At 42.6% G+C, this 13,889-nt stretch overlaps 1 protein-coding gene across 3 annotated transcripts in view; it reads left to right on the forward strand.

Moving 5' to 3' along the window:
• The first annotated feature begins 3,317 nt into the window (after window positions 1-3,317).
• The window catches only part of PLEKHG1 (pleckstrin homology and RhoGEF domain containing G1), a 127,548-nt gene continuing 116,976 nt past the window's right edge, over window positions 3,318-13,889 (forward strand). For 2 of the 3 annotated variants that reach the window (XM_032101844.1, XM_032101842.1), the window contains exon 1: window positions 3,318-3,783. The gene's annotated coding sequence lies outside the window, so the exon portion shown is untranslated. The remainder of the gene's footprint in view (window positions 3,784-13,889) is intronic. The other variant, XM_032101843.1, reaches the window with a different exon arrangement.

Genomic DNA, 13,889 nt, shown 5'->3' on the forward strand with positions numbered 1-13,889 from the left:
CCCCTACACTTATTAACATTTCTTTTCAAAGTGAAGGAGTGTACCTATGCCTGTCAAGTAAATTGTGTAGTGGGTAGAATAATTAATTTGGACACAAGGCAAGGAGCACGTTGCAGATTTTTTTTTTTTTTTAAGCTGACTGGGGAGTGCCCAGGTTAATATTATATTCATTTTCCCTGCTTTACACCCTTGTGCATGGCATGGATGCAGCAGTTTGCCTCTACAGATCCTGCCCCTCACCAAACAATCAATTCTGGGATGTGTCTTTGTCTTTAAGTGTGTGTGGGGGGTGTCTTTACAAGTAGCTTTCTTCTGTTATTGTAGGGACAGGCTTTTTTTCCCCCATATTCTAACACAGAACAGATAAACTTGTGCTCCTCTTCAAGTGAATGGTGAAATTCATCATCAGTCAGCAAAACTGAAGTGACAGTGATTTCTGTACATTTAAAGGCATTGGTTACAGTTTTGCTGAGTCACAGCCAGAATGAGGAAAACATTAACATGATGACTGATGCAATTCAGAGCTCGTGATGTAAAGAAATGCTGTGATGTTTGAGAACATGTATATGTACAAACTTATTGGTAGACCAGTTGATACAAGCAGACCTCCTAGAAGAAAATAATGCTAGGTTACAGATGCCCAACATAGTAAGCAAATCAGTTTCAAGTAATACATGAAGGTAAGTCCTGGACACCATTGTGAAAGACACCAGCTCATTAGTGGTGCAAGTTTCTGACTGCCAGGGCAGCAGGAGGGACAGAGGTGAAGAGCTGGCAGATGGAGCGGAATCCCACCTTATGTATGGGGGAAGGCAGGGATCCTGCTGTGTAAGAGTATGAGAGATGCTGTGAGAGTGACTAGAAAAAGATGTGTGTTGACAAAGGTGGAGCTCAGGGGAACAGAGGCTTGCTTCCTGAGGAAGCTGTTTGGAAACCTCCGCAACAACCGGTGCTCCTTCCTGTGCCACCGACCTTCTGGTGCACAGGCAAAATCCAGGAGAAAGGTTCACCTGCCTGCAGCTTCCTTGTCACTCATGCCCTTTTACCAATAGTCAGATGAATTACCTTCAAAGACAGGCGTTCCCACAATTTGTCCATGTATCTAATTCCTCTAAAAATGGGTGGTTCTTCAGATACATTATTTTGTGTTACAGTGTTGTAAAGTTTGACCTTTAAACCCCTCTCATTCTTTCTGCAACAATGATCCTACATTATCGGTCAGTCGCCTTAAAACTGAGAGTATTTTGTCAGTCCACTGTAACGCTATTTTTAGCACAAGCAAACAGAAACCAGACAGACTCATGATCAGTCCTTTGGGGAAACGGAGGTAGAAGGATGAAGAGAGAAGAAGAGACCTCCTCTTGAAGATTTTTCCTGTTAGTCACAGCACTGAGGAAAAACAAACTCCATATGGAACAGATCATGTAAGGCCTTTAAAACATATTTGGAGAGACTGTACAGTTTCTTAAAGGAACTTGGAATACTCTGTGATTTGGGGATTTTGTTGTATTTCCCATTTGGGGACGCGTGTGCATTTTCATTTGTTTTAATTTGGACTGAGTTAAATGCATCAAGCAGTAGTTTGTTTTATTACCATCTTTCAAAGATCTATTCATAAAGGAAGAACATTCCCTGATTCCCCAAATGGGAATGAGTTACAAATGCTTCTCTCCCAGTAGTTTCATCAGAGAAGTTTTGCTGCTTTTGTGTTTTTCTGGATTTTTTTTCTTTTTTTTCCTATTGACTTGCAAATGAAGGCTAATTTTTTGTTCCCAGCACAAGGCCAGAGTGTAGTGTGCTGAGGCAAGGATGTGTGCTCAGCTGGATGCTGAATTCAGACATGGAGTAAATATGTGGTGCAGGAGGTCACAACCAGTGAGTTGGTGTTAGTGGACCTACTAGTCTTATCCGAAATCGCCCTTCTTCCTTTTGCCCCCCTGTCAAGCAACTTCGTCAACCATTCTGGACTATTAACCGTGGAGTCCAGCCTTCTGTGATCTGCCTTTCCTGACTGATAGTACAGTGATGGCTCACAAGGAAATAGGAGTGGAGTGAGATTTACCCCTTGGTGATAAGTTTTTTCACGCAGACGTGGTTGGGCACTGGAACAGGGTCCCTAGGGAAGTGGTCACAGCACCAGCCTGACAGAGCTCAAGGAGCATTTGGACAATGCTCTTGGGCATAGGGTGTGATTTTAGGGGCTGTGCTCTGCAGGACCAGGACTTGGACTCGATGATCCTTGAGAGTCCCTTCCAACTCAGAATATTCTGTGATTCTGTGATAACTATGCTGTAATTCTGCAGTGTCAATAAATGTTATGTGCAAGAATGGCTGCCATTAAAACATTTGAGGTATTTTTTTTTCTTGAAAAGCTAATATAGTCCCACTTATTAAAAACAAACTTTTGATTTGAAACGTGGCCAAAATGAATTCATAAATGTGGTAATCTTAAAATTCAGCACTGGTCTGAAGAATATTCAGCATGCATGTTGAGAAAGAGCTCTGGGCTTCTGAATCAATGACAGAGAAACAGACCCTGAACAAGGTGTTTTGGTGGTTTTTTGGGGGGTTTTTTGGTTTGTTTTTTTAGGATTCCAGTGAGAACAGGTAAGATGAGGGCAAACACTGAAACTTCCTGCTTTTCTGAATTACTGCTATAATTACTTGTTTTGACATCTGAAAAGTATGAGCTGTTCTAACCTCTCAATTTTCCTTGCATTCCACATGTTGTATATTAGCATGAGTAGATGCAGAAACTGTTATGGAAAAAAAGGAATACAGCTTTACTGAATGTGAAATATGGAACAAGATTTTACAGGAAACCAAGGATTTTGTCAGGGCTCAGAGGAATAAGGAGCACTGAACATGTATGAAGAATCCAGGCTTTATTTAAGCTATTTTTTCTCTTTTGTGTTTGTCTTTTTAATTTATTCTTTTTAAATTTTGTGTAGCTTTAAGCTCACCTTTTCAAAGAAGATGACCCAGCAGCCTGCCACTAGGCAGGTGTAGTCTCTGTCTACAGCCTCTTGGAATTTGCTTTTTACGGGTCTGTATTTCGGGGTGGACTTGCTCCCTTCGCATTTTGGCAACTCATTTACAGAAGCTCAGACCTGTGAATTGAATTTCAGACCTGTGGTGGCAGAGAGGAGCCGATGGGCAGCTCGGCGAGGCGGGGATGGGGCTCGCAGCCGGGAGGAGAGGCTGTGACCTGACACACGGGGGAGGGCAGGAGAGCCCAGCGCTCTCCCCTGCGTGGAAACAGTAGCGGGATTTTTTTGTTTTCCTTTCATTTTTTTTCTCCCCCATTCCCTTTTCCTCCCTTCTTCTTCCCGGGGCTGTAATCTGACTGCTCTCTTTGGCTCCATTCCAGAGACAAATCCGAGTGGTTAATCTCTCTTCCCCCCCTTTCCCAGCCTCGGGGGCTGGGGGGCGACGGAGGAGGGAGCAAGCACCAGCCCAGAGCCGGGCCAGGCCTCCCCGGGGAGGGGCTGAGGCAGCGGCTGGGCTGCGGGAGCTGCATGGAGGAGGGGAGTTTCACAGACTCCTCTGCCCGGCCGGGAGGAGAAGGAGGAGGAGGAAGTTTGGAGATTAAGCCGCTGCCCGGAGCTCGAGCGCACGGAGTGAGCCGAGGCGCGGCCACGGGCGCTGCGAGGGGGACACCCGGCCGGCGCCGCTGAATGCGGGGCGGGGTAACCTCCCGCACTCCTGGCCCGCACCGTGCGCCTGGATTTTCAGCGGGAGGAGGAGCGGTGGGCGAGGGCAGAAGACGGCGAGACGCTGCCGGTGAGCGCTGCCAGGGGCTTTGTTCGGTGGGGCGCGCCGGGGAGGGGGCGGCGGCTGCCGGAGCGGCTGGGGTCGGTGCGGGGCGGGCGGTGAGGTGCCCGGTGTCCCGCAGCCCCCCGAAACCGCGCTGGGGACTCCGCAGGGGAGCGGGCGTTCCGTGAGCGCAGGCTTTGTGCGAGCCCCGCCGCTGCCCCCGGAGGTACCGTGCGCCGGGCTCCCATCGCGGCTGCCGCGGCCACCGCACCGCTTTGTGCTCCGTCGCTCCGCCGGAGCTCGGGGCTATCCCGGCCAAGCTCCACCGGCTCAGCCCGAGCCTGGGGGTTTCATCGAGTTTCTTTGGCGAAGGAGAAGGTACTTCTTTTAAAATATGATAAAATTGCATAGGGCCTCGGGTTTTGTGGGGATGCTTTAGCAAACCTGTGTCTTCTGGAAAACTCAAAAAAAACCCCCAAACCTATCCTCTATTTCTTTTTATGTTTTAAAGTTAATGGGATTGTGATAAGTATGTCCTAAAGAGGTTTAAAAATATGATTGATCTGTTGTTAAGTAGTAGGAACTTTGATTCTGTGGAGAGGCAGTGGGGCAGAGCAGTGTCCTGCTACCCTATAGGATCCTGGATGCATTTCCCCATATCCCGCACTCGTCTTTTCCCTGTTTTGCGGGTCGTGTGTCCCAGTCTCTCTTGTTGAAGGAGAAGCCCTTCAGAGTTCATCCTTCAGTTAGCACTGACAGACCTGAGGCACTCGTTTCCTTCTTTCTTCACAAGCCACACTGCTCCAAGTATGTGGGGAAAGGACCTGAAACAAGCTTAGCTGAACGTTCAGCTGGCTTCCAACACGGTCTCTCTTTGGTTGGCTTTTTTCCTCCTTTGATTATTAATTGGCAGACACAGAAAGAGCTGTGGCCTTGCTTTTTTCTTTTAGTGTTTGCTGGTATTCAGCAGTTTAATAACTCTGCCTAGAGAACCTGAGGACTTATAGCTGTTTTGAAAGCTGTGTAATAGGAGCCTACTAATAGTCATCTTCTGCTACTGTTTCATTCTTGGAGGGAGCAGTCTTTGCTGCTGGAGCATTGCAGTTCAAATTTCCACAAGCGTTTGTTGCCCGTGCCTCTAGCTAAATTTATAAAGGAATCCTGTTAGCTTGTATGAAGCTAAATCTGGCTGTAGCAACTCCTGGCTGTACAATTCACTGTGGCTGGCAAGGCATAATATATAGCTTCCTTGAGATTTATTTTTAGGGGTTTTTTTCGCCTGGTATGTGTGGGACACATAGTTGTGGTAATTTTGGGAACTCTTCACCGATGTGTGTGCGGGTGCTTTGGGATGAAAACATAAGAGTTATGCTAAGGTTAAGAAATGTATTAATAGAGTGCTTGTCTTGAAAATATGAGAAGGCAGTTTGAGATCAGCCTCTTAATGAATATGGTATTGTTCTTGGGTCCATGCAGATGCTTAGCTATTAAACTTTTTTCTGCTCTGTGTTCTCAGTTGGCAAACTAGGAATGGTGCAAAACACCCTGATGAAAGGTTCAGTTTTAAATGTGTTCATTTACGGGAATGCTGGCTGTTTCTCACAGACCTAGAGAGCCCTAAGCAAACAACGTCGACCTGTGGCCACGCTACTGAGTGCATCTCTGCAAAGGCATGTTATGATTCTAACACTAGGTGTTAAGGTGTAATTTTTCTTGTTGTTTTACTTTTGATTTTCCAGAAAAGAGAAAGGAAAAAAAAATAGGTGTGTAGCCAAATCAGTTTGTAATTTATAGTCTTACTTGATAACATATTGCAAAGACAGCATTGACTTGATTTTTAAGTGGAAATCTTTAAGCAGTGAACCTGGTTTGTTGGCAGCAGTCATCATTTCAGAACATCTGCTAATGTGTTCGTCTTCCTTAGGCAGGATGTGAGACTACAAATTAACTGTCTTAAGGCATACTTTGAGACTAAAGTGTTTGATTGTGAGGGGATGGAAAAAGGTAGAAAGGGTTTGGAGCTAACTAACTGAACACTTGGTACCTTCCTGTGGGGAAGTGGAGTGTTTTTGTCTGGGTAGGTTTTTTTTGGGGGTAGTGTTTTGGGTTTCTTTGTAGTTTTGTTTTGTTATTTTATTTTAAACCTTTGCTGTGACCTAAAAAGTTCAAGCTAGAAGGGAAGTGAGAATATCTGCATACTTTTCTGGTAAGTGGCAAGTAGTGAGTTTGTATGCTTTTTGCTGCTGTTATTTGTGTAGGTTGGTATGTTGGAACCTTTCACTGATGCAGTCTTTCATGTGGCACCAGTGATAGTATTTTTGTGAAGTCATTTGGAGCAGTATGCATGTTTGAAAGCCTCCTTGTGTGCATTTATTTGGATTGGGTTGCTGTATACCTGTTGTCCTCTGCCTTTCATACTCTTGTGATTTCTTGGCTCCCATTCAGAACAGGCTTTTTAAGCTCTGCTAACCAGATAGGGCTGTAGCAACTGACAAAGGCATTTACTTGAAGTAGTGCTCTATTATCTTCGAATGCAAACTCAGCAGTACAAAGCTGGTCTGTTTCTCTAACCATAGAACACTAACAGAACTGTAATTTGGCATTGGCTTCTGTCATTTTACCTTGCTCTGTGCTAGCATCACCCATACAACTTGTAGGCTCTGGTGAGTTACTTTTGAGATCTACCCAAAAATGGGTAAATCAAGAACACAGTTACAAAATCTGCTGTTACTAATTTTGAAGAGTGGATCCACAGATTAGCCTGAGATACTGCTATTGAAAAAAAAGTTTCTGTACAGAGGTGTTATCTCTAAAATTGTCAGTAGAAAAGACCAATCCTAAACCAAAACAATTCTTAGGGAAGGATACTACAGAATGGATGGACCTTTTTTATTTTATCTCAATTTTTTTAAGACCTCCCAAATAACAATATTTTAACAGATACTTAGCACAGTTATTAAAGTATGCCAAAGACTTATTCAACTGTTGATTTTAATTTATTTATTAATTTTCTTTGTGCTTGGTTGCCGTTCCAGCAATTGCTGGGCACCACTAAGTCTCTACTGGCCAAACCAGAGCTGCAGCTCTTAGTCTTGGGAGCATGGGGTCATGAAGAAGAGGGACCACATTTCTGGGTGGCAGCATGGCCATGTCATGTAACCCAAATCCATAGGGTTAGATGTGCTAGATCAGGAAATAATGGAACCATCCAAGCTGATGATAAAGGGGGCCATTTGCAGGCTCCATTTAGAAGTGTTTCTCAGATTAGACATGTATAAAGCTACGGCAGTTATAAATTAGAACAAAGGAATTAATCTGATGTGCATTCCCTTTTGTATTCAGTCGTGTTGAGAAGGAAGGCTGCTGTGTTAAAGAAACATGTTTTATTGACATGTTAAATTAGTTATGGCTTTAAGTTACTTTGCCATAAGTTTCTTAATTGCCAAATGTGGTGCACGGATATTTAGCTAGAATAGAAGATAGGACAGTGAAATATGAAAAAATGCAAGTTAATAATGTAATGTCTACTGAAGACATTTGGAGTGATGGTGATCCTCTTATAATAATCTGGAATTTTTGCTGGTGGGGACAATGAGGATGTCTTACCACTACTTACTCTAAATGACATTCTGTTTCTGTAGAGTTAAGAGGGAGAGGTGGGAGGGAAAGAATTTTTGCAGCCCTCAGCAAAGTCTGGAGTGGCTGAAAGGCTTGCAGAGCTGTTTCTGAATGATTAATTCTGAGAACCTGCATTACTGTCACTGCACATAAAAAGTTTTAGCTAGTAGGACTGTCAATGAGAAAAAAAAGTGGAAGAAAGTGTTATTCTTGTAAACTTAGAATGCAAAGGATGTGGAGCCCAGACTTCCTCTCCGCTTTAGAAAAGCCTCACACCCCACAGTGAGTGGTGGAAGCACAAAACCGACCTGGGAACAGGAGTGAAGGGAGTGAAAAGTAAAGTGAGTCTTAGTGCAATGGCAACAGTTACAATTGTAAGTACAGGAGTCTTTTATGTCAGTGGCTAAGACTACAAGAGATGAATGTGAACAGATTGAATAATAACTAAAAGTATCAGTAAAGCCTGTTTGTATTAATTAATGTTCAAAAAAAGTGTGTGACAAACTATCTCTTAGGGTTTAAAGTTTCCCAAATCACTTTAAGGATATAAACTTTTTTTTTTTTTTTTAGTTATGGTCGTTGTATCAAATAGGTTAGTCTAGCCTGATTCACCAAAAGTTGAGTTTAGATGAACTTGGCCTAAAATAGGTTTAGCCATGAACTTGATTACAAATGCAGGAAGAGAAAGGGGCCTAGTCAGGGAGGACTGGGAAGGAAATAGAGGGGAAAACTACTTACAGTTATCAAGAAGGCCTGCAAGAAGCAATTGTCCAAGCCACATTACAAACTCTTAAACCCACTGTCTGTCATCTGTTGACTGGGATGCCTTCTGAAGTACATGCATGTGGGGGTGGTCACTACCCATGTTTTCACTAATCACAATGCAGAGCATTGCTGTGAAAATACAAAGCAAGGTGACAGTTTAAAATTTTTTCTGTAAGAGTGACTTCATGCATTTGACTTGATTCCTTCCTTCTTTCCTTCCTTCCACAGCATGACCTCCACTAGTCCTGTTTCCTAATGTTCTGTGGAACCATGATGATTGTGCTAGTGGAGGTTGCATGTGTGTTTTATAAGTGTAGTGAACAGGTATAAATTGGGCTGGCAGCAGTTTCCCATGTAAACTTGTGACTGAAGCAGCGCTAAAGAAACTTTGAATCCTATAAGTCTTGCTTGCCTGCTCTGTCATTGAGTTTCAGACTGCAAGTGGTGCCAAGCCTCTTCCTGTAAGCATACATTGTGTAGGAACTTGCATATGAGCCCTGCCCAGATATTTTAAAACCTAACTTAATGAATGTTAACATTGAAGCATTTGAACCTTCGTATCCATTCAGACATTTCAGGATCACGCTCCAAGCATTAGTATCGTTCAGCTACTGTTTTCTGCTGATAAGATGTGTGCTTCCTTTCACTGGAAGTATAGAGCAGAGTTAGTGTGTCATTGATTGAATCATCGGCTCAGCTGCTTACTCACAGCCATTGTAGATAAAACCTTGGTACCTAGCTTGGGAAGGAGATGGCTGTTTGGGTTGTCCTAAGGAGCAGCGTCGGGGACAGCATAACAGCCAGTTTCTTTTCATGGTCATGGCTGACATCTTCCAGCATTGTCATCTGAGTGTGGGCTTCAAGGTCGGCTTCTGCCTTTTAGTTAGCCCACATAAGGAGTCCCTATCTCCTAGATTTAGTGCATAGGCTCTAGTGCTTGTACTTTCTCCCATGCTTCCCCTTGTGTTATGCAAAGTTATCTGTAAACATGGGCAAGTTTTCCTCCCTAAACGCCCTGTAAACTCTGGTTTGTTAAAGTATTTACTGATGTTTGCCCTCATACATGTCCCCTAAGATTAGATACACTGTCTGCTGCAGCTTCGTTGTGATTTCTACATACCAGAATCAATGTGCTGTTTGGGGGTTTTCTTTTTGTTTTTGTTTCTTTTTCTGTATTTGCACTGCCTATCCCAGTGAATCCAGATTCATAGATGAGCTCCCAACACATTTCAGGAAGGCAGTGGCAGAATGACTTGCTTTCTGCTGCTGCCACTGATCTGCAGTACTTCAGTATAAAGTAGCATAGTGCTTTGTGTCCTTGATGTCTGATACGGAAGAAAAATGATAACTCCTTCTTTGTAAGTAATTTTGAAAATGGATGAGATGAAGAACTACTTATTATGCATGTAAGTAATCTTTATCACTTCAGTATGCACAGAGGTTTCCACTTATTGTTTTAAACTGAAACCAAGTTAACAGCAGAAACCTGGGTTTGGCTTACAAGCAGTATTGGTGCTGCCATGATGAGCATGCTTCATACTCAAGTGCTTATGAAGCTTTCTCACTGTTTACTTTCCAATTCCTTCTCACTATCCTGTTAACATACCTCATGAGGCTGGTCAGAGAGCTGTCACACCTTAGTGTCTGAGTGATGTCATCACTTCAATTGGTTGTAGAAACACTAATTTCTGGGAAGAATCAGCAGTCTTAGCCTATTGAATGGTAGACAAAGATGTATTTAACAATAAATCATTATTGAATTTGGAGAGATAGATTGCCTTCCCTCATACTTTACCAGCATATGGTTTGTAACATCTCTTTTCTGTCAATCTTCTCTGATAATTGTCGGTCTCTCTCATGTTGGATAAATCTGAAGTCATAAATCTCTGATTTGCTTTATCTTCGTCGATTTGCTCCTGCTGCTTTGAAGAGGTTGCTGTCTCTGTCCTGCAGGCAGACAGGACCACTTAGGCCACTCCTCACTGGATATAGCCTCTGAGAATCCTTGCCTTACCGGGCTAATTATACTGTGAAGGTTCTTCTGCCTTGTGGAGATCATCTTCAGCATCTCCTTCTCCTGAGCTTGAACTCATTTAATCTTCTGAGTTTTTCCCAGATTTTTGGGGCAAAAATGCTAATTTACTTTCTTAACCTCCACCTGCAATACCAAGCATCAGGCACAGTGTAGATGTTTTGGTAAGCCATTCTAGAATACTGCAATCTGTTATTAAGTGAAAGTAAGTAATTTCTGAGGGCATTAATGACTATTTAATCTCCAAGGTTTCTTTCTGATATATAGGGCAGTATCTCAGCATGCTTGTGCTCCTCCATTGCTTTAGATGACATGGTTCCTAAATTGGTATTGGAGATGTCTGTACTAGGACAGTCAGTGCTAGCCAAATTTTTCAGATGAAAAGGACAGGTTTTCTGCAGACCTTCCCTTCAGGAATTGTTTTCTACTTTCTTAGAGCATGCCAGCAGGGAAATGCAGGCTAGAGCATTAAGAAAACCCCACTTTTCTCTTGGCGTGAAGGACAGAGTGGTTTGCCAAGGCACAAATTGTGCTGGGCAGATTTTAGAGTTGATCTCCTGCATGCTGACTCATCCTGGTGATCTCAGTTACTGCAGTTTGCCCTTTGTCTCTTCACCTGCAGCAGCACTCTCCTTGGCAGCGTGGCCTGTTACCAACACAGGAGTGCTTCCTCACTCATGGCTGTGCATGCTGACAGTGTCACTTCTGTTCTTCATTCTTAGAGCCAGGCTGTCCTGCTGCTGCCATGCACAGTGCAGATCCAAAAGGAACCACGCTGAAGACGTTCTTTCTGCAACCCTGCAGTAGAGGATCCTGCTGATAACAACCTCTGTTATTAAACAGAAATTTGGCTCTTGCACTCCTCAGGCCCCTTCAAAGCAGTTTGTTCATCCAAAGCACAGAATAGGCACTGACTCAGACTCCAACAAGTTCAAAGCAAGGGGAATAGGTGATTTTTTTTTTTCTGCCCTGTTTTGGTGAAGCATTGGTGTGATTTGGGCCTGTGATGTGCACAGGTAGGGTATGGAGGAGAAAGGTTTTCTTTCACACATCACTGCATGCTGTTTGGATAGGATAGGAGCTGTGTCTGCTTCTCAAGGAAGAATTCTGAAAAAACAAAACCAAGATGATCTCATTTGCTCTCCAGAGGAAAAGCTGGTCGTCAGCCTTTGTCACTGAAGATCTGTTGCTTGTGAGTCTCTTTCATTTCAAGGGGACAGTGCTGACACACATACCTGACAGATGCACCTGCCCACCCTGGCTGTGTGCATCATGCAGCTATTTGAGCTTCCAGAGGGGTCTGGCTTCATTGCCGCTGTCTTGTAGTGATGAGGAGTCTGCCCACTAAATATTATGGGCTTTTTTCCCTTTTGCTCTTTTACTCAATGTCAGTGGTGCACAAAGAGTTCTTTCAATATTTAATAGAGGATCAGTGATGCCCATCTTCTGATGATTTCAGGAAAATATACTGGGTTGGTTTCTTTTATTTGTTAATTATAAATATTGAGTCATATCAGGAGGTGATTAGTTCTGGTACCCGGATCACAGTTACTTGTCTATGCTCATACTTGCCCAATACTGACTTCTTTCCTGGGGACAGTTGGAGGTCATACCAGGGATGGGCTGAAGGACTTCTGGCAAAAACTCACTCAGCTGTTGACCTTGCCATGCAGCTCACCTTTGTGCTGTTCACTGTTGTGAATGGGTAGAGTGAAAGAAACTCCGGGAGCACTGCATGAACTTAGTCCATGACATGAGCTTAATATGTCTGGGAAAGCTCTCAGCTGATTGCATGTGGAATAAATCCTTTTGCTTGGGATGTGGCACATTTTCCATCTGTTAATCAGTTATGTCGTGCAATGAGAAGGTGCTACAGTATGTGGCCTTCCTGTAAAAGCAAGCTGCATTCCTCAGCCAGAAAAGCTGGGCTTTAGGAACTGGAACATAGCTCAGGAAAAGTCATGTCAAATAAATTTTTACTTTAGTTCTGCTCACTGGTGATTAAACTTGCACAGTGGTTTGCTGTCTAGCACATGTGAACTTCTCCAAAGAATTTTATTCTGAGCTTTCCTTTGAGGGTCAGTATGTGGAATTGTTTGGCAAGAGTATTTGTTTTAAAATGCTACAGTATAAGTTGACACATATAATCCAAGGTGTAAGGATGGAGTTGTATGGATGTGAGGTGTGGTTGGGGACTAGCTGAGAGCAGGGGTGACAATGAATGGAATGAGTGTCTTGATATCCTACTTGGAATTGAAGTGAATTGCCACCTGTAAGTTTGTGGAACACAATTACATCTAGTTGGGTGGCTCTGGCTTACTTTGGTCTTTTACCCTCGCTGAAACAGGATAGGGAAATTCTTTAAATGCAGAGATGTCAAAGCTCCATGGTGTGAGAGAACCAGTTTATTGGACTAAAGTGAAAATGTTTGCTTTCGCCACACTGAGAGAGGGTGTAGAACAGAAGGGTTGTGTGTCATTTACACATTTTAGGAAAACTGAGGTGAAGGTAATCTCAATGACTCCTAAGGAATAAAGTAAAGCACCCATCCTCTTACTGAAAATTATTTTGGTTGCCTCCCATGCAGAGTATACCTGAAAGGAGCACCTTAATTTTACTGCATTTTGAAAGATAGTTTTCAAGTTTCTGAGCTTTTCATTTAACATTATAGTGTGAATTCCACGTTCCAAAGTGTTTTTCACAGGACAGCCAGGCATTATGGTTCAAGTCAGTTTAAATATCTGAATGCAGGTTTCTTTGGTGGTCTTGCTTTTTAAGTTGCTACTTGCTTGATGCTTTTACCTTATATATTTTCTAAAAGTGATTAAGAAGTAAAGCTTTTTATTAACAACTGTGATACATTTCTAGACTAAGAGTATTTTAAGTCATGCAAATTTTTTAAAGATGAAATAGAAATTATAGGACAAATGACAGTATATTTGTTAATCACTTTCATGAAAGAAACATGCAACATCTTTTCTTCACTATAGTTTTTCTAGTACAAAAGTGTTCAGTATTCTTATACTGATGGTTGAGAAATAAACCACTGAACTGATAAAAAAATTCACAGGATGAAAAATTAGTTTTCCTTACAGATTGTCCTGTTTCATAGTACGATGATAGCAAAATCTCTAGAAAACCTTCTTGGAAAAGTTAAAGGTTGGTAGAACATTCTGTAGCATCCAAGAGCTTATATTTTAGTCTATTTAGATGTGACTATAAGACCCTGTCTCAGATCATCAGTTGAAAGGTTTTGAAAGGCCATTGTGTCCTCTGGTGGGTAGAGGACACAGCTTTTGGCAAATAATTTTACCCTAGAACTAAGAAACTATCGTTGATGAAACTACTGGCAAACAGGAGAGCCCCAGTAAAAAGTTCAGGCTTCTTCAGGGTTATCTAGGTTCTGGTTTTCATTTATTTATATATAATGTATATTATATATATACACACACAGATGTGTGTATATTTAAATGGTTGTGGTTATATTGCCAGTCTGCCTTTTTCTAGGGTTCTTAAAGAAACTGGGTTCTCAAGCAGTTGAAATTGAGTCCTTTGGCTCTGGAGGATTTGAGGCTAGGGAAACTTGCATGATAAATCAAAAGCAGGATGGTAATTGTAGATCACTTTGCATTTCTGTTTTGCTTAATTTACAATCTGAAGTACAGTCAGGTGGTTGGGCATTTGAGTGTTACAGCTGTTACAGTCTGATCACAGGAAC

Source organism: Corvus moneduloides, chromosome 3 (genome assembly GCF_009650955.1).
Source record: "Corvus moneduloides isolate bCorMon1 chromosome 3, bCorMon1.pri, whole genome shotgun sequence".
In the NCBI taxonomy this organism is placed as follows: Eukaryota; Metazoa; Chordata; class Aves; order Passeriformes; family Corvidae; genus Corvus; species Corvus moneduloides.